Source organism: Pongo abelii, chromosome 12, assembly GCF_028885655.2.
Source record: "Pongo abelii isolate AG06213 chromosome 12, NHGRI_mPonAbe1-v2.0_pri, whole genome shotgun sequence".
In the NCBI taxonomy this organism is placed as follows: domain Eukaryota; kingdom Metazoa; phylum Chordata; class Mammalia; order Primates; family Hominidae; genus Pongo; species Pongo abelii.
In genome coordinates, this window is record NC_071997.2 from 132,098,379 (window position 1) to 132,122,656 (window position 24,278).

Sequence of the window (24,278 nt, forward strand, 5' to 3'; positions counted from 1 at the left end):
AGATTCTGTGTTTCTGCTGGAGAGCTGCCCTCCTGGGGCTCTGCTGGAGGCTGGGGGCCCAGGGCCTTGGGCGTTCTTCAGCGTCCGTGACGTCCTCCTTCCAGGCTCCCAGTTTCCCTTAAGTGTAATGATTTCCAGCATCTAGTTGGCTCCTTATTTGTTGGGCTTTCTGCTGGCGTCCGTCCATGCTCCTGCCTCTTTCTGAGGTGTTTTTCCTTCTCTCCAGTTAATTCCAGATGCCTTAAGCCCATCGGAAAGACAAGCAAGAACCCCGTTGGAAGCTCGCTCTATGACAAGTCCTGTGCGGTGTAAAGGGTGTCCTGGGTACTATCTGAACCCAGGGGGTTTTACCTCCAGCCTCTACCGTGGCTGTGAATGCCAGACACAGCACTCAACCCCGGCCACAGTGATGCGTGGCTGCTGCTGAAGGGGCGTCTACGTGTGTGCCTTACTGAGGGCAGCTGCCTCTTCTCCTCCAAATGTCCCTGCACCTCTGGGCTGTGCGTCCCTTCATTCCCGCGTGTAGAAGTGACTTTTCTCCAGGCTCACTTCTCTCTCGTGCCGTCGTATGAAATTGAGCATGGAGTTTTCTGCTTTGGCTGCTGACCGGTTGCTTTTGTTTCTGTTGCTGGTGGCCCTTCCCATTGTCTACGTCACGGGCGATGGTCAGTGACGGTTTCATCACGTTTTGGCCACCCCGTGACACGGGTCGCCGTAGGGGTTCCCGCTGCCCCTGTCACCAATTACCACAAACCCGGTGGCTTTCAACCAACACAAACTGACTTTCAGCTCTGGAGGGCAGGTGTGCGAGTGGGTTGTACTGGGCTAGAGTCAAGCTGTGAGCGGGGCGGCTTCCCCTGGAGGTTCCAGGACAGAGTCTGTTTTCCTGCCTGCTCCAGGTCTTAGATCCAGGGTCCTTCCCCCACCAGGGCCAGCGGCCCTCACTGCCTGGTCCGTGGTGAGCAATGGGGCCCCACCTGCAGCCTCAACTCCCTTTCACCGTGTTTCCTAAGGAGGTATCCGCAGAGTTTGGTGAGTAGGATATGGCCACGTTTGGGGTCCCTGATTCGGCCTAATGCAGCCTTTTAATCCTTCGTGGGTTGTTTTTTTGTTTTTTTTTTTTTTTTGTATTTCCTTGACCACATTAGATCAAACTCCCAGTTCTTTCTTTCTTTTTTTTTTTGGTGGAGACGGAGTCTCACTCTGCTTCCCAGACTGGAGTGCAATGGCAGGATGTCGGCTCACTGTAACCTCTGCCTCCCAGTTTCAAGTGATTCTCCTGTCTCGGCCTCAGGTTTAAGTGATTCTCCGCCTCAGCCTCCTGAGTAGCTGGGACTACCAGTGCCCACCATCTTGCCCAGCTTTTTTTTTTTGTTGTTGTTGTTGTATTTTTAGTAGAGATGTGATTTCTCCATGTTGGCCAGGCTGGTCTCGAACTCCTGACCTCAGGTGACCCACCCACCTCAGCCTTCCAAAGTGCTGGGATTATAGGTGTGAGCCACCGTGCCCGGCCCAACCTCCCCTTCTACGTACCATTTTGCATTCCATTCGGGAAAAGCCTACTGTGTTAAGAACAGCACTGAAAGCTCCGTGACTTACAGAAGTTCCAATTCCTGGTCCCACTACACCTGCATTCCTGAGTGGGAGGGGGTCCTGCAGACAGAAGCCACTCCAGAGGACACAGAGCATCTTCACTGCCTTCCACAGTGATGGGCATTCAGCGAGGGGGCCAGTTACTCTGCCCATGGCCAGAACTGGTCATGAGGCCTCCTTCCCACGGGGGCTGGGGAGACCAGGACAGTGGTGTTGGCAGTAGCAACAATATACCTGAAAGTTGTTTTCACTAAGAAAATATTTGGAATTCTGAAAGTCACCTTTAAAGCTGTCATTCTCTTCTTGGTACAGATTATATTGCCACATTAGGAAAACTTAATTCTTTCTTTTTCATAATATAATTTTATTAATATATCTATCTCGCTAATCCTTAAATTTCTTTTTCTATTTTCTTTAAGACTATATCCTTCTAAATCTTAAATTTCTCAATTCATGTTTTTTTGTGTCTAATTCTATTCACTCTTCTCATTTTAATTTTTGTTGCTTATTAATATTTTATTTACTTAATTATGATATTCTAAATTTTATGTATTGATTTCTAGATTTTTCTCTTGGATTACATTTATTTTTCCTCTCATCTGTCTCAACTATTAGCCTTTACTGAGCTAATCCTCTTATTTTAAAATTGCAGTAATTTTTCTATTGAGTATTTGTTAAATTACTCTTTGTTTTAATGTCCTCTAGATAGTAGACCTTCTTGTTGGTATTTTTTTAAATTTTCCATTTTAATTTATACAACTTTTTCATTTTATAATTTGGTGCTAATAACTGACCAGCAAGAAGCTCACATTGAGTGCCCAGGCCAGAAACAGACAGGCCTTGAATACCAAGGGGTACCTGTGTGTGTAGGAATACCAACATAGTCCCACATAGATATACCAAGGGGTGCCTGTGTATAGGAAATCCAACATAGTCCCACATAGATATACCAAGATATACTTACCCAAAGCAAGTGTGTAAATCAAGAACTAATGGAGTATGGTTTTTGAGAATAAATCCAATATGTAAAAAAGGAGAATTATTTATAATTACACATATAAACATAATTATTTGCCATTAAAAGTGAGGTGATTCAGTAAAAATATTTTTTTCTGAATATTTTATCTCCATTTGTAAAATTTGGACTACTAAATTAAATATTAGATATAGATCAAAGGGGAAGAGAAAGGGAGATAGATGATGGACAGACTCAATTTATATACCTATATATACCATTCCAAAAACAGAGATGAAAAACAGTACCAATCTTATTCTAAAACTAATATCCCTAATTACTTACATATAATTAAGTCTCATTATTAGACTGGATCTTAGGCCACCTGTTGGCTTTTATGAAGTCATTTACTCTTGAAGGAAAAACAGTGCTGGAGGTGGCGACCTTGCTTCCAGGCATTGCCAGCAGACGTCCAGTCACCTTCAACACTGAGGCCAGCACCTGGTGTCTGTCGCTGAAGCACCGATAGTGAACAGTGCCACGTGGTCTTCTCCACGGAGGTCTGAGGCTGTCTTTCCTCTCAGAGACCCAGTTCCTAGTCTCAGTAAGAGCAGGACCAAAAGCAAAAGCCACCAACTGATGATCACAGGCAGCTGTGGCTAGTTTATTGCAGTAACCACAATGCTGGGTGTGAGGAGAGTCAAAATCTTTTTTCTGCTAAAATACACGTGATTTATTTGGGACTTGACCCAGGTTCTCCCACAAGGTGAGGACACATTACTTGCAGGGAGGGCACTGGATACTCCCCAGGGCCTTACTGTGAAAACAAAAAACAAAAAAACAAACAAAAAAAAATTCACTTCCCAAATCTGTGGGGGCTCATTCCCTACTTGGAGAACATTACCTAAGTTAGCTGAGTTTCTCCTTTGAGTTAACACTTCTTCCCTTTCTCTCTTACAATAATGTTAGACTTTTTCCCAAATATTTAATGGCCAGTGTACATTAGGCTGTTTTCACGCTGCTGTAAGAACTGCCCCAGACTGGGTAATTTAGAAAGCAAAGAGGTTAAACTGACTCACAGTTCAGCATGGGCAGGGAGACCTCAGGAAACTTACAGTCAATCATGGTGGAAGGTGAAGAAGAAGCAAGGCACCTTCTTCACAAGACAGCAGGAAGGAGAAGTGCCCAGTGAAGGGGAAGAGCCCCTTATAAAACCATCAGATCTTATGATAACTCATGCACCATCACGAGAACTGCGTGGGGGAAAGTGTCCCCGTAATTCACTTGCTTCCACCTGGTCTTTCCCCTGATGTGTGAAGATTATGGGGATTACAATTCAAGACGAGATTTTGTGTGGGGACACAAAGCCTAATCATATCAACCAGGTACCCAGAATTGTGTTTAGCATTGATCTCCTTGAGAGCTTCCAGGACCATGTTGGGAATCTCGGAGACAGTCTGGTGTGAAAGCCAGGCTTAAATACGCATTTCACTTTTTGGGATTGAGGATGTAATCCTAAGAATCAAAAGGCTTATCAGAAAGATGTTGTCCCCTAACTTAAGATACCATCATAGGCACCTATTAATTAACTTCAGCTTCCTTACTTGTTAATTAAGGCGATAGCCATGTTTAAGTAGAAGGTAGGAGAAGGCAAAAAATTTCAAAGAGCCTTAGTTCCCTCAGATGTAAAAATAAATGAATAAATCAAAATTTTAACAATGAAAGTTATTTTTGTGAGACAGAATCTGTGCTGTCTGAACGTATCATCAGGAAGGTAAATAGTAATATTTACTACTTGTTATTAAAAACAGAGTGAATATTCTATGACTGGCTTGTCATTTTTACAGACAGAAAGTTTTATATTAAGGTAAAATTTAGCTGTAATGGATTCCCAAGATCTTTTCAAAAATCTGATGAATAAATCTATCAAAACTGAGCCAAGTGTTCCAAGACATTAACAAGTTTCTCTGTTTCGATGGAACTTTGCTGTCTGTCTGGAGAATGAGAACCCAGGACAAACAAGATTTCCTCTCCCGGGCTGTCCTCACTCACATGCAGGACTAATCAGCAACTTTAAAGAAACATATTCTCCTTCTCCCTGACTCTCACGCCTCCCATCCTGCATAGGCTGCGCCATTCCCGCTGCTGCCCTCAGCTAGTCTCCAGCACTCCACCTTATGAACGCTTTTCACTAGAAATTAATGTCTAGTTCACAGAGAGAACCACAACACAGGTAATTGAAAACTCCCAGTTTTAGAAAAGCATTTTAGCAGATCAGCAAAGCTATGAGCCACATCATCCAACTCTTTACAGTCAAACACATTTTTTATACGTACTTGAAATAGCAATGTGAACACATTAATTAACATGAACCAAAGGTACAGCCACTTTATAAAATAAAAATTAGACCATGCTAAATTATATTATTTCAAGATCTTAAATGTAACTAATGTTTAAGGTCACACACTATGGAGCATAATTACTGTTGCTATAAAAATGTATGTCAGAGTTATAATTACATTTAGTTGGACATATATTTTTACATATTTTTATAATCTTCAGGATGATATAGGTACATTGTTAGTTTATCCAAAAAGTGAATCAGTATAAAAAATTTAAGAAATTTAAATTAACTAGACTTATCAGGAGAAAACAAATACAGACCTTATAAAAGCTTAATTGCCAAAGTATAATATATTTCATACTGATAAAATCAGGGAAAAGATACAGAGCTGTTTTAAAAGCTAAATTATCACATCAGATTAATTTGTCCAAGGGTTCTTTTTGTTTGAATTCGGTTTCTTATGGGAAAAAAAATGCTTTTAAGCTAGCACTTTCTCCAAAAAGGTTTTTTTTCCTTAAAAGTTGAGTAAATTTCAAATGTTAAGGGTTCATTTATTATTTTGAACACTTATTAGCCTATAAAGCAATAAAAAAGTGTTCCTTTATTTTAAGTCTTCATAATCTAATTTATTAGTATACTCTGGAGGTAGGAATATGTGTGACAGTTAAGATTTTATTCCCATTACAGATACAGAGACCCAAATAGAACTTGCAGCTTCAGGTTTTCAAATTCAGACCTGGGTTAGAGTGGACACAAAAACACAAAACGAACAGGGACCTAGCTCAAGCAGCTTTTCCCCTTCGTAAGACGTATTCTTAACCAAAGGATGAACTAACGAATTTTCCCTTGCATCTCACTTGAAAGAAGATCGACCCCATAATCATTTTTGAAAAGTGAAAATATGGTTTTATCCACCTATAAACTGAGCCTGTGCCACAGGTTAAAGTCACGCATGAATTGGAAGCCGGCAGGAGGGCAGGGCTGATTCTGCAAGCTGGACTTGTGTCTGGTCCTCAGGGAGTGTCCAGCCATCCTCTGCAGCTGCCGTCTGTGTCCGTGCTCATCTGCTGTGACTGCCGCGCTCTGGGCTGGTCTGCTCTGACTGTTGCACTCCGGGCTGGTCTACAGTGACTGCTGCGCTCCAGGCGCTGCAACAGTGAGCTCCATATTTCCTATATGGTTTTAACTACGAAGGTTAAACTAACAAACATGAACACAAAATGAGCAGATGTCAGGGAAAAACGTACTCCAATACATACACAAGTCTAGATGATATGGAAAAAAATCTAATCATACAATTTACCAGATAAAAACAAGATAAAAGAAGAATCATGAATATTCTGGAACCACTAAATATGTTAAATCTTATAAATGAATCTTTCCCCCAAAGAAAATCCTAAACCAAAGAGATTTGGGTGAGTCTCTTACAAAAAAACAAACAAAAAAATTAACCAGAGAATAGAAAAAGAGTGAAAATTTCCAACTCATTGTCATGGGAAAACATGATACCAGCAACTGATAAGGGTTGACTAAGAGAAATAAAAATTATAGACCAATTTCAATTGTAAACCTAGGTGCAAACTTCCAAAAGAAAATGTTAGCAAGCTCTGGCAGGGCTCCTGGAATGCTGGTGTGCCAAACTCAAGGAAACTCCACAGGGAGACATCTGCTCAGATTGCCAAAATCAGCAAAGACGATGGCTCCAGGTCCCTGGGACTCACGGTGGTGATTTTCTCCACCTCCACGGGAATTGGGTGGGAGCAGTGGACTTCAGAGGCCTTCCCGCTGGAGGACTTCACCTGGCTCCACATGGCTCAGCCTTTGGAAGAAGCCAAGCTCCAGCTCCCGCCTCACTGCCCTCCGCAGAGGGAGAGCTCTCCAGGGCGACTTCTGCAGATGAGAATGTTGGCAGAGGGTGTTTTCCTCAACTCCGTGCTGCTGAGGGCCTAAGCCACTGGGTGACAACAGGCCGCTGGATGCGCCCACACCCCCAAATCTGCCATGCAGGGATGACTGACCAAGAGTGAAGCCCCTTTCCCACAGAGTTCTGCAGTGCAGGAGACTCGCTTCGGTGTCCACACAGAAACACATGAGTGTTCACAGCACACAGTGCACAACAGCCCAAAGCCAGAAACAGCCCAAATGTCCATCAAAAGACGGACCAGCACCTGCTGTATATCCACGTACCACACACAGAAACACATGCGTGTTCACAGCACACAGTGCACAACAGCCCGAAGCCAGAAACAGTCTAAATGTCCATCAACAGATGGACCAGCACCCGCTGTATATCCATGTACCATGGTCCAAGTGTCAGGACTCCTAGTTTCATGTATGGGCGAACAATGCTCAACACCCTTCTGTTAAGACGTGGGGCCTCTGGGAGGGACCGAGGGTGGGGTCCACCCTCAGGAATAGGGTTAGTGCCCTCACACGAGGTCCCACTGAGCTCCCCGCTCCCAGCTGAGGAGGCAGCAGAAGCAGCGATTTTTGAAGCAGAGAGTAGCCCTCCCCAAACCCCGCACGGCAGGCACCTTGTGCTCAGGCTTCCCAGCCTCACCGCCTGTGCTGCTCAATGTCTGTTGATTTATTACCCAGCCTAAGATATTTTGTAGCAGCCCAAACAGACAAAAACACCATAATACAAAATATTATGCAGCCATAAAAAGGAAGGAAGTACCGATGTATGCTACAATGTGCGCAAACTCTGAACACGCTGCCCTGTACAGAAGAAGCTCGTTTAAAAAGGGCACAAATTGTACAATTTCATTTACATGAAATGTCAAGAATAGACAAAGTTCAGAAACCAGAAAAAAAAAAAAAGGTTTAGTGTTTGCCAGGGCCTGGGGGAAGAGGGGAAAAATGAGTGAATGTTTAATACAGGGCTTTTCTTATAGGTGGTGAAATTATTGTAAAGTTAGATTGTAGTTATTGTTGTACAGCTCTATGAATATATAAAAAACACTGAACTGTGTGCTTTAAATGGATGAATTTATGGTAAGCCACTTCTCTTTATAAAGCTGGTACAAAATAACGGCAAATCATATCTAGCAACATATATATCACATATACAATATTATGACCAAATTGTGTTTCATTCAGAAATAAAGTGTTGTTTTAACATTTAAAAAGTAACCAATGAAACTTGCCACATTAACAAATTGAAAGAGAATTAATTGATCACCTCCTTAGATAAAAAACTTTTATATGCACTTATGATAAAACTTCTTTGCGAACTAGGAATAGAATGATAACTGCATTAATCAGATAAAGTTATCTGCCCAAACCTTACCCAGCTGTAAAGTTCATCTTAACAGCCAGTGGTGGAAATTTGCTCTCGGAGATGAGGACATGGTGTGGAGGTGGATTTTAACCAATGAAATAACGCAAGAGAAAGCAGCTGCTACAGGAGCAGCAGGGTTAACTGCGGGCGTCCTCCCAGTGATGTGACCCTGAGGTCACCATGGCCCAAACCCGCACTTCCAGCGTCTGAAGCAAGTCATGAACCCACCCTCAGAGTATGTGTGTACAGAGCTTCCTCCCTGGCTTCCTGCTTCCATGAAGATAGTTCTCAAAAAGGATGCCTGCCTCGACTTACGCCCCTCGACAGAGAAGCCTCTGCCAGGACCTGAGAAAGCCTTTGGGCTCACAGCCGTCGGGGGCTGTCGGCTTCACTCAGCTCAGGGGGCATGGTGGGGGCAGCAGAACCTAGCCTGTGCTGCTTCTCAGCTCCCATTGGCCACATCTGCCCTCCCGGGCCCTTCCATACCCTTCTCTCCCACCCCGAGAGCCAGGCACCCATCTTCCCAGGCTCCCTGAGGGGCTGCCTGTGCTGAACACCTGTGCTGAACACCAGTGTGCTTGTGTGTATATTCTGAGAGCTTTACATTCTACATTCATCATCTTACAAATGAAGAAATGCAATGTAGCGGGAAGACCTGGATTGTTGGCAGAGGCTGGCTGGCTCCTGGCAGCAGGTGCACTCTCCCTCCTGCCTGTGCAGAGGTGTTCTTTGCACCTGTTCAACGTGTCCCCGTGTAGTCCCATCAGTGCTTCTTGATGCCCGGTCCTGCGCCTCCACCTGTGGAGTTCAGCTATGCTGTGGTGGTCTGCCACCCTGGGGGGGTCTTCCCAGCGTCACTGAGGAATAACTCTGGCTGCTCTGTGGAGACACCTGCAGTCCCAGGGGAGATAGAGTCCAAGGACCTGAGACCCAGGCTCAGATGTGGGACCGAGTTGAGCATGGCCTGAAGTTCCCTGCCCACCACAGGGGCCCTCGGTTTCCTCACAAGGAAAATGGGCCTCTGAAGCCTGTTTTGAAGATTCAATGAGATGACGTGAAAAGTGCCTAGTCCATGCTGTGCTTCTGGTAAGTATTCCATAAATAAAGTATCCCATAAATAAAGTATTCCATAAATAGCAGCTAGCGGTATTAAAATAGACCTTGCAGTCAGACACCATGCACATCTGGTGATGTGATTTACTTGTATTAAGTTCCCCACAGGAGCAAATGAAGGAGTCGTGAGAGCTGCTAACTTGGGTGGACATAGTTTCCAAACATTAAAATGTTAATCCTGTATGTTAAAGATACTCACAATATTAAACAGAACAACTTAATTGTCTTAAACTATATAATGTGTAAGGCAGGGATATTTAAACAGAAATTAGGCTGTAATGAATGGAAAGCAGTTTATTAGTCTTCCTCTCATTAAGTTTAAAATTATTTTAATTCTCTGAAATATACTTTTATCTTGTGATTAGGGTTGAATTTAAACATCCTACATTTAAGAGGTTTAAGTACTAGCTATGTGTGCATTCATTACCAAAAATGTTTTACTAGCATTTTACAAAAGTTTTTGAAGTTAACAATTTTTATAAGAAATGCTATTTCAAACCTAGCACTTTGTCAAGAGTCAGTTGATGAAAGCTGTGTGTGCCTACGACAGCCTGAACCCCATTCCGGTTAATTATAATATGTGGGGTTATTGGGAGGGAATGCATGCGGACAGTCATCAGCCCGACAGCAAGATGCCTTTCATCACCCCATGGTGTTCTGTGGGTGTCTCCAAAGCAGGAGACTTCAGGGAAAGTACCAATGATAGAATACAACTGAAACCCGTGAAATAATAAGGAGGATGCAGCCTGTGTTTGGAGTGTGTTCCAGGGGAGATGCGTTAGTGTGTGTGCTGTCAGAAGCAGACACTGAGATAAGAATCGGGGTGCTTTGCTTTACTAAAGAGGTGACCCAAGGAACACCTGCCGTGGAGAGACCCCAGGCTGCACGCCCCCGTTGCGGGCGGCCATAGACAGCAGGCTTCCTGGGAACTCCGATTCCACAGAGAACCGCATCTCAGAGGGTGCAGCCGTCAGCTCTGGCTGCCACAACAGAAGACCACAGCCTGGGGGATAAACAGCAGATGCATCTTCTCTCACAGGTCTGGATGCCACAAATCCGGGGTTCAGGTGCCAGCAGCGTGCTTTCTTCCAAGGCCTCTGTCCATGGCTGGTGGACGTGGTGGACGGCGCCTTCTCCCTATGTCCGCACATGGCTTCTTCACTGTGCTCTAATGGGGAGGCAGACACAGAGAGACAGATATAGAGAGGCAGACAGAGACAGAGAGAGACAGAGAGAGATGGGGGGAAGTGAGGGCAGGGGAGAGAGAGACAGAGAGAGACCGAGAGAGATGGGGAGAGAGAGACAGAGAGAGAAAGACAAAGAGGAGAAAAGAGAGAGACAGAGAGAGATGGGGGAAAGAGAAGGCAGGGGAGAGAGAGACAGAGAGAGACTGAGAGAGACTGAGAGAGATGGGGAAAGAGACACAGAGAGACAGACAGAGATGGGGAGAGAGGAGAAAAGAGAGAGACAGAGACAGAGACAAGACAGAGAGAGAGGGAGACAGAGAGGGAAACAGAGAAAGAAAGAGAGAGTGGGGGAAAGAGAGAAGCAGGGGAGAGAGAGACAGGGAGAGACAGAGAGAAGGGGGAGTGGGGGTCTTGGTGCTGCCTCCTCTCCTTGGGAGCCCATGACTCCTGTCAGATCAGGGCCCGTGGTTCTGACCTTATCTAACCTTAGTTACCTCCTAAAAGCCCAATCTCCACGTGGAGTCACATTGCGGGTTATGCCTTCAACTTATGCATTTGGGGGACACAGTTCAGTCTGCAGCACTGTGTCAGACACACAGACATCAGGGCTTACACCGCTCCCCAGTCCTCCACCTGGGGAGATCTGCTTTTGGGGAAACTGACTTCAGGGCACTTCTGACTTGCCCTGGGCAGGGCTGAGCCTTTCCAGGGGCAGACGACTGAGTGACAGTGAGGCTGAGCGCATCCTCCCTGAGCCTTCGGTGTGTGAGATGAGACACGGGGACCGGGGATGCTGAGGATGAAGCTGCCCTGGTCACCACTATGCGTCCGGTCCAGAGGTCGCCTGTGCCCCTGCGTGCTCACAGGAAGGGGGGCTGGCCCGCAGAGCAGGGACGGGAGCTCACCTCCGACACGGGTCACTGTGCACACAGCCTTCCTGGATCTGGGCTGGCCAGCCCAGGCTGTCCCCCTCTGGGTCTGGAATCTGCTCTTGGCTGAGTTTCTGAGACCCCCACGCCCACAGGTCCTGCTGTCCACATGGTCCTGAGTGCAGATCATTTACTCTGGGTCCTGACAGCCCAGCAGCCCGACCCCCGGGTGGGAGAGGCTGCACTCGATTCCTGCCTGAATAACAGGCTGTGGGATCTCATACTTAGAGTAGAAAAGTTAAATTCATCAAAATAATCATTTAAGTATGTCAAAGAAGGAGGTGGGATTGCCTTGTCGCTCTCATTTATTTGTGAATGTGACGTAGCGAAGGTGAGCATTGCTTCACCTGTCTTCACAGTTTATACGCAAGTGCTTGATCTTGAAACCTCAAGATCTTGAAACCTCAGGATGCCACGTTGTGCAAAAAGCACATTCGAGAAGCTGGAGAGTGGACATTTTCACTCCAGAGATGACGCTGGCTTCGGCCACGTGCCTACACTCATGCACGTCACAGGAAAGGCCCAGGGGCACGGCTGTGCCCGCAGAGGAGGACGGCTGCAGGGGCCAGTGGAGTGAGTGGCCTGCCAAGTGTGGATGAGTGAATGGCCATCTGGTCAGGGCCACACACTGCCGTGCCGGCTCTGTTCTTACCACGTGATGTGGTTTGAATGTGTGTTCCTCCAAGTTTCATGTTGAAATGTGAATCCCAGTGTCAGAGTTGTTGGTGGGAGGTTGAGTTGGTGGGAGGTGGAGTTGGTGGGAGGTGGAGTTGTTGGTGGGAGGTGGAGTTGTTGGTGGGAGGTGGAGTTGTTGGTGGGAGGTGGAGTTGGTGGGAGGTGGAGTTGGTGGGAGGTGGAGTTGGTGGTGGGAGGTGGAGTTGGTGGTGGGAGGTGTTGTTGGTGGGAGGTGGAGTTGGTGGTGGGAGGTGGAGTTGTTGGTGGGAGGTGTTGTTGGTGGGAGGTGTTAGGGTCATGGGGCAGATTGTTGGTGGGAGGTGGAGTTGGTGGGAGGTGGAGTTGGTGGGAGGTGGAGTTGGTGGTGGGAGGTGGAGTTGGTGGGAGGTGGAGTTGTTGGTGGGAGGTGGAGTTGGTGGGAGGTGGAGTTGGTGGGAGGTGGAGTTGGTGGTGGGAGGTGGAGTTGGTGGTGGGAGGTGGAGTTGTTGGTGGGAGGTGGAGTTGGTGGGAGGTGGAGTTGTTGGTGGGAGGTGTTGTTGGTGGGAGGTGTTAGGGTCATGGGGCAGATTGTTGGTGGGAGGTGGAGTTGGTGGGAGGTGGAGTTGGTGGGAGGTGGAGTTGGTGGTGGGAGGTGGAGTTGGTGGGAGGTGGAGTTGTTGGTGGGAGGTGGAGTTGTTGGTGGGAGGTGGAGTTGGTGGTGGGAGGTGGAGTTGTTGGTGGGAGGTGGAGTTGGTGGGAGGTGGAGTTGGTGGGAGGTGGAGTTGGTGGTGGGAGGTGGAGTTGATGGTGGGAGGTGGAGTTGTTGGTGGGAGGTGGAGTTGGTGGGAGGTGGAGTTGCTGGTGGGAGGTGTTGTTGGTGGGAGGTGGAGTTGGTGGTGGGAGGTGGAGTTGTTGGTGGGAGGTGTTGTTGGTGGGAGGTGTTAGGGTCATGGGGCAGATTGTTGGTGGGAGGTGGAGTTGGTGGGAGGTGGAGTTGGTGGGAGGTGGAGTTGTTGGTGGTGGGAGGTGTTGGTGGGAGGTGGAGTTGTTGGTGGGAGGTGGAGTTGTTGGTGGGAGGTGTTAGGGTCATGGGGCAGATTGTTGGTGGGAGGTGGAGTTGGTGGGAGGTGGAGTTGGTGGGAGGTGGAGTTGGTGGGAGGTGGAGTTGTTGGTGGGAGGTGGAGTTGGTGGGAGGTGGAGTTGTTGGTGGGAAGTGGAGTTGGTGGGAGGTGGAATGGTTGGTGGGAGGTGGATTTGTTGGTGGGAGGTGGAGTTGGTGGGAGGTGGAGTTGTTGGTGGGAGGTGGATTTGTTGGTGGGAGGTGGAGTTGGTGGGAGGTGGAGTTGGTGGGAGGTGGAGTTGGTGGGAGGTGGAGTTGGTGGTGGGAGGTGGAGTTGGTGGGAGGTGGAGTTGGTGGGAGGTGGAGTTGGTGGGAGGTGGAGTTGGTGGTGGGAGGTGGAGTTGGTGGGAGGTGGAGTTGGTGGTGGGAGGTGGAGTTGGTGGGAGGTGGAGTTGGTGGGAGGTGGAGTTGGTGGGAGGTGGAGTTGGTGGTGGGAGGTGGAGTTGGTGGGAGGTGGAGTTGGTGGGAGGTGGAGTTGGTGGTGGGAGGTGGAGTTGGTGGGAGGTGGAGTTGGTGGTGGGAGGTGGAGTTGTTGGTGGGAGGTGGAGTTGTTGGTGGGAGGTGGAGTTGGTGGGAGGTGGAGTTGTTGGTGGGAGGTGTTGTTGGTGGGAGGTGTTAGGGTCATGGGGCAGATTGTTGGTGGGAGGTGGAGTTGGTGGGAGGTGGAGTTGTTGGTGGGAGGTGGAGTTGTTGGTGGGAGGTGGAGTTGTTGGTGGGAGGTGGAGTTGGTGGGAGGTGCAGTTGTTGGTGGGAGGTGGAGTTGTTGGTGGGAGGTGTTAGGGTCATGAGGCAGATCCTTCACACATGGCCTATTGTCCTTCCTGAGGTAGTGAGTGAGTTCTTGCTGTATTCGTTCACTTGAGATCTGCTTGTTAAAGAGCATCTGGGACCTCCCTCTCCTCTCTTTCCCTTGCACCCTCTCCCACCCTGTCCCACCTGTGACACACCAGCTTCTCCTTTGCTTTCTGCCATGATTGGAGGCTCCCTGAGGCCTCATCAGGAGCAGATCCCAGCCCCATGCTTCCTATGCAGCCTGCAGAACCACGAGCCAAATAAACCCATCTTCTTTATAAATTACCCAGCCTCAGGTATTCCTTCAAAGAGATGCAAGATGAACTAATACCCCACACACTTAAAAATTTTATATCTACAGAAACATCCAGTCAGCCTTATGGAGGCAGAGAGGTCTGGGCTTCATCCTGAGTCTGCCTCTTACCAACAATGTGTTCATAATCCATTTGCTGAACTTCTCTCCTTTAGTTTGTTCAGGTGGATGAGGGAGGAATCCTGATATTCGGAGCTTTTCAATACTTACATGAAACCATGCATGTGAAGCAGTTAACCCAACATGGGTGTGACAGCTGCGAGGGCTCAGCCGATGCCGGTAACACCAACCCCTTACGGCACTGCTGATTCAACACGTGCACAACACACATACACATGAAAACACACCTCTCAGCACAATTTTGAGGAGGTAAATGCATAATATTACATTTTAAACAATTTAATAATGTGTAGAGAAGGATTGCTCGAAAGATTCTAGTAGATTTGTTACTTTTTAATAGCCAAAGGTTGTGCCTTTTCCCTCCCTACATTTCAGGACTAAAATCACTTAATTCATTCACTCAGAAATTCTTTAAACTGAGGCAGGCAGAGACAAATATTCTCTTGATGAACAAAGGAAAATTGTAGAAAGGAAATCCTCTTTTTTTTCTTTCCTTCTTTCTTTGCTTCCTTCCTTCCTCTCTCCCTCCCTCCCTCCCTCCCTCTCTCACTCTCTCTTTCTTTTGCCTTTTTTGGTTCTGGGAAGGAGGAAATATAACCATGTCTTAGTCAAGTTTCCTGTGTTTCTGCCAACAAATTCCTTCCTCTTGGTCTCCTGGGCTCAGACGGTGATGGAGGTGGTGGGCCATCTGATGTGACTGCTGCCATCATGCCGGCCATTGCAGGGAGGACATGGGGAGGAGGTGAACAGCTCCTCACCGCAGCCTGCCTCTTTGGAGGCCACCACGATGGGGCCGGGCCAAGTCGCACGCTGGGAGAGGGAGAATTCCAGGTCGCCCCTGGGTGCTGGGGACACAGAGGAAGCTCTCTGCAAAGTTGACCCTGCCCCTGATGCCAGCCCAAGCCCAGCGAGGACCTGGAGACCCCACCCCAGGCTGCAAGGGGGCATGGCTAGGTGCCATTCTCCATGGTGCCAGCAGGAACTGGGGACACCAGTTGGCAGGTCCCTTTCCAAGTTGGCAGGGCAGGAGCTTCCCAAGCTGCAGCTGCAAACCGGCACCTCTGTGCCTTGGGAGCAGGAGCAGGCAGGAGCAGGCAGGAGCCCCACCCTCCAGGCACAGCTGCAGCTGCCCAAGCCAGGCCTGCAGACCCAGGCATCCCTACACTCTTGGGGGCCTGGGAAGGGTTGCTTTGCTCTTGCAGGCTCTAATGTGCCTGCCCTCACTGCCTGGCCTCTCCCCGCTCTCAGCGCTCACTCTGATCTCGGAGCAGAGTTGGGGCCAAGTCTGGTGCTGTTACAGTGTGGCCAGCTGTGTACATGCTCGGGGCAGTGCTGCTAGCCCCCTATGTCCTTGACCCCCTCTGGACTGTGGGTGTAGAGGAGTGTAGGAGGGGAAGCTGGGGGAATGGCTGAGGGCAGCTGGGCGCTGGCCTGCAGGTGCCTCTGGGCGCCAGCAGCCTAGGTGCCATGAATGGCCACAGGAAGCAGACAGGCTCCTGGGCAGCAAGGGGTGGGTCCCCAGTGAAGCCCCACCTTCAGGCCTGGGCAGGCCTAAAGTCCAGGGGGCTGGGCTGCCATTCCCGCAGACTAGAGGGGGAACTCATGGAGCTTTTTCCTTTGCTGCCCGTGGTTGTCCCTGGTCCCATCAGCATGCAAACCCCCACCAAAGCCCCAGACTCAGCCAGAGCAGGGCAGAGGACAGAGAGATGGCAGGGCGACCAGCTGCAGAGAAGAGCTACCCTCTCTGCTGAGAGCTGCAGAGAGACAACAGGATGTACTGCTGCAGAGAGGAGCCACCCTCTCCAGGGCCTTCTCTCTGCTGAGAGCTGAACACTCAATGAGATGACCTTCCTGCAGAGAGGAGCTGCCCCCTGCGGGTGTCCTCTGAGCTGTTCTAACACTTAGTAAAGCTCCTCTTCATCTTGCTCACCTTCCACTTGTGTGTGTGCCTCATTCTTCTGTACACAGGACAAGAACTCAGGCAAAGGCACCACCAGCCACAGAGGTTTCCAGCCAGAAAATCAATACCCCAAAGATCCTGTAACAACAGCAGGAGGAGCACGGTGAGCCTGTGCCCAATTTTATGACTCCTAATGGTCTCACTGGTACTGCAAACACAGGGACACTTGGGACAGAGAAAGGCCTCATGGCCCACAGGGGAGAGAGCACCTCCACTGTGACGTCATCTTCTCAAGCCAGGAGTGTGGAGAATTCCTAAAATGGCCTTCCCACTATGGTGAGTGAAGTTTCTTCTTCTATCTCATAGATGAGGATAGTCAACATCCTGGAGAAGAATGCATGTCCTTCCCTGGCAACAATCCCAAGTCCAGGTGACAACAGCCATGCACCTCACCCTGGTGTTAGGTTCTGTTCAAAATCAGTGTCACTTAATGGTTCCGTGGAAATCTCCATCTGTCAGTCCTCCGAGCAGAAGCTCATCTCTGAAGTTCTGAGATGTACCACTGGGGCTGTGGATTCGGCCTGCGCTGACCTTGAACAGCTTTATTGATTAGGACGCGCAATGAGCACAGATTCCCAAATGCAGGGATGGCTTTTCCAGTTCAGTGCTCACAATTTTCCAAATGTTGAATTTGGAGTTGAATTTACTCAGAACTGACAACAACCTTAAGGCATTTTGATTAACAGTTGACCTTCCCAATCTGGAAACATGTTTTATGTTTTTTTAGAAGGGATAATTGAGTGCTGATTTAGTTTATGATACTTGGCAGGAACAGAACAAGCTGAAGTCCTGTGCTTTTCTGTTTATTATTCCTCAGATCAGCATTTCAGACGTGGGGAACAGGTTTTCATCTTCCTTGTTTGTGGGAAGACCATGTTCTGCTTCTTTTGTTCACCTGGAGCGAGTTAAAGTCTTCACTTTGCTCTTAAAACCTTTGTGTGATGTCATTGAAGTTACTTCCACGCAGTGGAAAATGTCCCCAACCCCTTGTTTATTTGCCTGTTAGTGTCATACACGTTCATTGTTTGTATCGTGACAACGATCTTGGCTTCATCATGTTTCGACATCAGATGTTTCATTTTAACAGAACATTCCCAAGCCTTTGGTGTCAGTGGTTACAGCCAGTTTCTTCACGCTCCTTCTCAAGTAATAAAGAAAGTGTTTCAGAGAAATTATTTTGTTTATGTTTTACTTCTGTAGAACATGGAGTCAAATATTAGAAAAACATTCCCAAAACCAAAAGGTGTTTTGCAACTTGTAGCCAATTGATGTTAAATGTATTTAGCATTATTGAAATCTAAACAATCTTCCATTTGGAAAACCTTATGAAACAGAAGTTTTATCTCATTACTAAGTGTGACTTTACTACAAATGGTTTGTATAGTTTTATTTGAAAATCATCAACATAGAGGAATCTATATGAATTTTTCACTGCAACTTAATGCAATGACAAATAAAAAATACAAATATTAAATTTGGACTATTTGAAACTGTTGACCTTACAAATATGCACATCCAGATCATGTCCTAGGTATGACCTCATCACATATTTTCAACAGCTTTCAAGGAAGATAGAAAAAGCAAACAGAAAGCACGTAACATGTTGAAAACACAAGTCTTCAGGGACGAGCAATCAGGACAACTTCATCCACAAACGCGGAATGAGAAACGCGATGCTGACGACTTTCTGGAGTTCGGCCTCCCGCCCTGCCACCCTTTCCTTCTCTCATGTCTCCTACTTTGCTGGGAGCAGGTGCTTGGGAAGACGCCGGGGAGAGGGCCCATCTGGCAGCGGCAGCCGAGGGCACTGGCGGTTCTGGCGGGCAGAGGGAGGACCCACGGAGACACCCGCGTGCCAGGCTCTGTGCGGGCAGGAGGCTGCCTTCCATGCCGGGCGTCCCAGTGCTTCCCCCCAGGGCCTTGGGTGCAGGCAGGGAGCCATTTTGGCTCAATACGTGCACAATTTCTTAAGGAACCTGAGGACTGAGTGGCAGTCTTCGTCTGTGCTGTAATTGTTCACTTGCACATTGATTTCCTCAGGAAACCCTGTCTTTGGGGTCCTATGACCCACGTATTCTTCTTTCTGGCCTCATTAATCAGCACGTGACGAGCACAGAAAAAAATTCACAGTGAATATTTGCTGAGTAAACACGTGGGGTTTCTTTCTATCCTTTTCAAGGCTGACTGCTAAGTATTGTTAAACTATAAGAATTGAAATAAAAGTAGAAGAACAATTTTAGAAAAATTCAGAACTTAAATGACAATATTAAAAATGCATTAATTCAAAAATTACCTGGACGTGGTGGCACGCACCTGTAGTCCCAGCTACTTGGGAGGCTGAGGCAGGAGAATCGCTTGAACTCAGGAGGCGGAGGTTGCAGTGAGCTGAGATCACGCCACCGCACTCCAGCCTGGCGACAGAGTGAGACTCTGTCTCAAAAAAAAAAAATGCATTAATTCATCACATACTTTTGAAGTAACCACGGTGTGCTGGCAGGTGTGTTAGGTGGCACGGATCTGGTGGGAAGCAGGATTGATGTGTATTCCTGTGCTTAGGGAGCCTTCCGTGTGGCTGCAGTGCTGTGTTAGTGGCATGTTTTATCTTTACCAGATGGAGGGGACATCAGCACTGTGAAATGGACAATATATTATCTGCAGCATCTCCGTGCCTTGAAGATTCTTCGCCCTTGCAAATCCCCACTAAGATATCTTTGTAAAACATTTGGATGCTCAATAGGTGTTTGGGATACATTTTCTCAAAAATAACACAGGAAAAGCTACTAGGGTTGCGTAGAGAGGTGAACACACAAGACATATGAAGATCTGTTTGGGGAAGATGCCTCCAGGACACGGCTGACCTTCCCATCTGGACAAAGCTCTTTTGGGCTCTGCATTTATTCCAACTTTCTCACCAAGTGCTAGCAATTCAGCATTCCAGGCCCTCCTCATTGCTGTCTGTACTCTCACATTTTCATGGAGCCTGAGGCCAGTGGATTATTCTGAAAATGTCCTGTCCCTTCACACCCATGGGTGGGGTTGGCCTGCCTTTCCCTAATCACAGTGCTATGGGCTAAATAGGGGTTCCCCCCAAATTCATATGTTGAAGCCCCTCTGCCCAGTGTAATGGTATTTGCAGATGGGACCTTTGGGTGGTGATGAGGTTAGATGAGGTCGTGGAGTGAGCCCTCTTGATGGGATCAGTGCCCTATAGGAAGAGACCCCGGGGAGCATGCTTCCTCTGACCACCATGTGTGGACACAGTGAGAAGGTGGCCAGGAAGCGGCCCTCACCAGGACCCAGCCACGCAGGCACCCTGACCTCACGCTCCAGCCTCCAGGCCCGTGGGGTCATGCATTTTTGTTTGAGCCACAAGTCCATACTGGTTTGTTATTCCAGCCTGGGTTGATTAAAACACGTTGTTATCCATAGCTGGGTAACTTCTTCACATTTTGATTTATTAAACAGACATTACTGAGAGAGTACCTTTGGATTCATTTGTAAGATATGTCAGTCTTTACACAAAGCTTGTTGCTATTGATGACAAACTCATCTTCCATTTTTTTCTTTCTAAAGGATACATTGGAAGAAAAGTGAGAAAATGTAGATACTCAAAAATACAGAGAAACATTGCCCACAATTCTATTACATAGATACAGACATTGGTTGTGTAAATTCTCTTAAACATTGCTCCTTTAGTGTGTGTGAGTATATTACTTTGCGTAAATATGGTATTTATTGTTAGATTACAGGAGTGGTATGACACGGCTTTCTATTTGTTGTCTGCTTTCTATTATCCCTCCTCAGTCAAAATATATGTAAACATTTATTTACACAATTGTATGTGTATGTCATTTTAATTGCTACTATAAGGTCCCCTTTTGGGGATATTACATATTTAACTCATTTTATATTGTCTGTAGTGTGGTAACTAATTTTATATGTCGGCCTGACAGGGCCATGGGGTTCCCAGATATTTGGCCAAACACTACTATCAGTGTGTCTGTGAAGGTGTTTGAATCTGACCCCTGAGTAAAGCTGACAGAGCTCCCTGGTGTGGGTGGGCCCCGTCCAATCTGTTGAATCCTGAGTAGAACACAAAGGCCAGCCCTCCCTGGGTCAGAGAGAACTCTTTCTAACGGCTGCTGCTGGCTTCAGACAAGAACTGACCATCGGATCCCTCGGCCCCTGCTGCTGCTGGCTGCTGCCTTCAGACAAGAACCGACCATCGGCTCCTTGGGTGCCTGCTGCTGCTGGCTGCTGCCTTCAGACAAGAACCGACCATCGGATCCCTGGGCCCCTGCTGCTGCTGGCTGCTGCCTTCAGACAAGAACCGACCATCGGATCCCTGGGCCCCTGCTGCTGCTGGCTGCTGCCTTCAGACAAGAACCGACCATCGGATCCCTGGGCCCCTGCTGCTGCTGGCTGCTGCCTTCAGGCAAGAACCGACCATCGGATCCCTGGGCCCCTGCTGCTGCTGGCTGCTGCCTTCAGACAGGAACCGACCATCGGCTCCCTGGGCCCCTGCTGCTGCTGGCTGCTGCCTTCAGACAGGAACCGACCATCGGCTCCCTGGGCCCCTGCTGCTGCTGGCTGCTGCCTTCAGACAGGAACCGACCATCGGATCCCTGGGCCCCTGCTGCTGCTGGCTGCTGCCTTCAGACAGGAACCGACCATCGGATCCCTGGGTCCCTGCTGCTGCTGGCTGCTGCCTTCAGACAGGAACCGACCATCGGATCCCTGGGCCCCTGCTGCTGCTGGCTGCTGCCTTCAGGCAAGAACTGACCATCGGCTCCCTGGGCCCCTTGCTTGCAGACCCACTCACAGGGGAGTTTGGGACTCATCAGCCTCTAGAATCATGTGAGCCAAATGCTTAAAATCTCTCTCTGTTTTTCTCTAGATATAGATAGATAGATTGATAGGTAATAGATAGCTAGACAGACAGACAGATAGACAGATAGATAGGTTCTGTTTCTCTGGAAACCTTGACTAATACAGATACTTAAGATACTCTCAGCTCTTTGCAATTAAAAAAATTACAAAGAGAATCTCCATGCCTACAGCTTTGAATGTTTACTGGCTTATTGTTTTAGGTGAAGTTTCCAACAGCAGCACTGCTGGGTGAATGGGGGGTGTTTTTCAGAGCTGTGATGGAGGGTCCAGGCCTGGGTGAGGAAGGCTGTGTGACGGCCACTCCAGCTGTGTCTAGATGTGTGATTCCTGACAACCTTGACTTTGGGCTTTGAGAGTCACCTTAATGTGTCCAACTAACAGGAAAATGTTGCATTTCATTTTTATTTAATTTAAAATGTCTTAATTTCTAGTGAAGTTGAAAATATTTCCATTTGTTAATTGTTCCTTACCTCTATTCACATATAGAGCCATAATCTGTGCACATGTCTACCTTTTATGTATGGGGTACCATGTTCATGATGTTTACTAAGCTCATTCCTGTTGGAATGTCCTTCCTGAGTATATCAGGGGGTACCATGTTCATGATGTTTAATAAGCTCATTCCCATTGGAATGTCCTTCCCGAGTATATCAGGGGGTGCCATGTTCATGATGTTTAATAAGCTCATTCCCGTTGGAATGTCCTTCCCAAATTTCTCTGTGCACGTCAAGAAGCTGCTCATACTTCAGATCGTTGCTCAGGGCATTTTATCCAGAGAGAGATTTTATCAGCCTTTTTTCAGGTCAATCCCTTTTTCTCCGAATTCATTTATCCCTTTGTGTCTGGTCTGATCATTATTTATACATGTATAACTATATTGCACAAAACCTGAAAAAACATTCCCCGAACTTTCATCAGTGACAGCATTAAATAGGATGACCTGCATACAGTAGGTGCTTAATTGGTGAATGTTGAATGGATGAGCAAGTCCTCCTCTAAATTTGAGGAGGGTGACTATACTTATACAACTGGAGATAATCAAAAAGTTACTTATTTTTGAAAAGATAACTCTAGAGGTATGACTGCATTTTGTAATGGATTGTTTAACTCACATTGAATAAATTCACCCTTGACAGAACTGTGGCTTACTTGCTACTCATCTTAGGTAACTTGTGAACAAAAAATATAGCTCCCAAGAGGCTTACATACAAAATATCAATTGTAGGCACCAGGGAGAAATTTTCAATACCTCTTTCCTGGTGTGACTTCTACATTGCTGTGGTAAAGCTAAAATAGCAAAGTTTTATATATCATGAATTTTCGTTTGTTTGTTTCTTGTTATAATTTGTTTTCCCTTAGATAATAGCTGCTATGACACATGAAATATGTTTACTTGACAGACTGGTATTTCTCAATCAATGCTACCTTAATTTGGGGGTCTTTTACTCTAACAACTCTGAGCATTTCCTTACCAGATGAATTTTCAAAAGCACCAGAATGGCACACGGAATTAGGCGAACACCACCACAGAAGCTAAAACATCGTCTTCTTATTGTACATGAAGTTCATGAACATTTCCTTTCTCTGTGACTCCAGGTAGATCCGTCCCAAGGATCACAAGGCACCAAGTCTCAGGGAAGAATCACTTCCTGGGTGGAGTTTTTCTGTGTTCTTCATTTGTCTTGCACTTTTTGTGGGGTCATCGTAATTTTGCCTTTGGGTGCGTCTTGACCCTGTCACTTTGCTCTTCTCACGAAAGCTTCTGCTGTTCACCCTCTCTGCTGACTGAAACCGATGAATACACCTGAGTCTCTTTGCAGAATTGAAAGCCATAAAATTGTTGTGCACAGTGAATGAAGTTTTAGTCATTGGAAAATAGGCTATATATATGTATATATATATGATATATGTGTTTGTGTTTAAAACATCCCTCTCTCTCTATATATATATACGTATATATATATGATGTGTGTGTGTGTTTAAAACATCCCTCTCTCTCTCCATATATATACGTATATATATATGATATATGTGTGTGTGTTTAAAACATCTCTCTCTCCATATATATACGTATATATATATGATATATGTGTGTGTGTTTAAAACATCTCTCTCTCTCTCTCTCCATATATATACATATATATATATGATATATGTGTGTGTGTGTTTAAAACATCCCTCTCTCTCTCTCTCCATATATATATATTTCAGGGGGTTAGGGTTGTAAGGAGATTTTTTTCCAGAATTCTGGGTGGCTCTTCACCGGGGCTCTGACTAGCTGATTGGAAATCTCAGTGTGAACAAGAGAAAAGCCTTTGCCCTGGAATTTCCTCCTTCCCCAGAAGGCACGAGTGTTAGTCAGAATTCTCCAGAAAAACAGAACCAATAGGGTGCATGAAAGAGATTGATGAGGGGCGATGGGCTCACAGAATCACAGGGGCAGAGAAGTTCCAGGATAGGTTGATGCAAGCAGCAGAACCAGAGATGCTGGAGAACCAGAGAAAATGGAGAACCTGAGATGCTGGAGAACCAGAGGCGCAGCAGAACCAGAGGTGCAGCAGAACCAGAGACACAGCAGAACCAGGGGAACTGAAGAACAGAGGAGCTGGAGAACCAGGAGAACCAGCAGCCTGGCTCAGTCCAAGTCTGGGAGTTTCAGAACTGGGGAAACAGACAGTGCAGCCCCTAGTCTGAGGCCAAAGTCAGGGAGCCCTAAGGAGTCCAAAAGAGAAGAACCTGGAGTCTGATGTCTAAGGACAGGAGGAAGAAAGAGGCCTTGCCCTAGAATGGAGAGAGAGAGAGAGCAGAGAGAGAGAGCAAATTCTTCTCTTCTCCCCATTTTGTCCAGCTGGGTCCCCAGGTGCCACACACATGGAGGGCTGGTCTTCCTATCTCGGATCACTGAATTTCAGTCAGTCTCTCTGGAATCACCTCACAGATACACTCAAAAGCAACACATGGCCGGCCACCTGGCCTCCGCAATCCAATCAGGCTGACAGCTCCTATTAACCGCCACAGGAATTGT

General features: G+C 47.1%; 1 long non-coding RNA gene across 1 annotated transcript; it reads left to right on the top strand.

The window, feature by feature from the left end:
• The first annotated feature begins 702 nt into the window (after positions 1-702).
• LOC129057790 (uncharacterized) lies at positions 703-17,531 on the top strand. The gene is made up of 4 exons (XR_008522572.1): positions 703-1,032; positions 5,580-9,261; positions 16,372-16,639; positions 17,181-17,531. It is a non-coding gene; the product is annotated as an uncharacterized LOC129057790 (long non-coding RNA).
• The last annotated feature ends 6,747 nt before the right edge of the window (positions 17,532-24,278 follow it).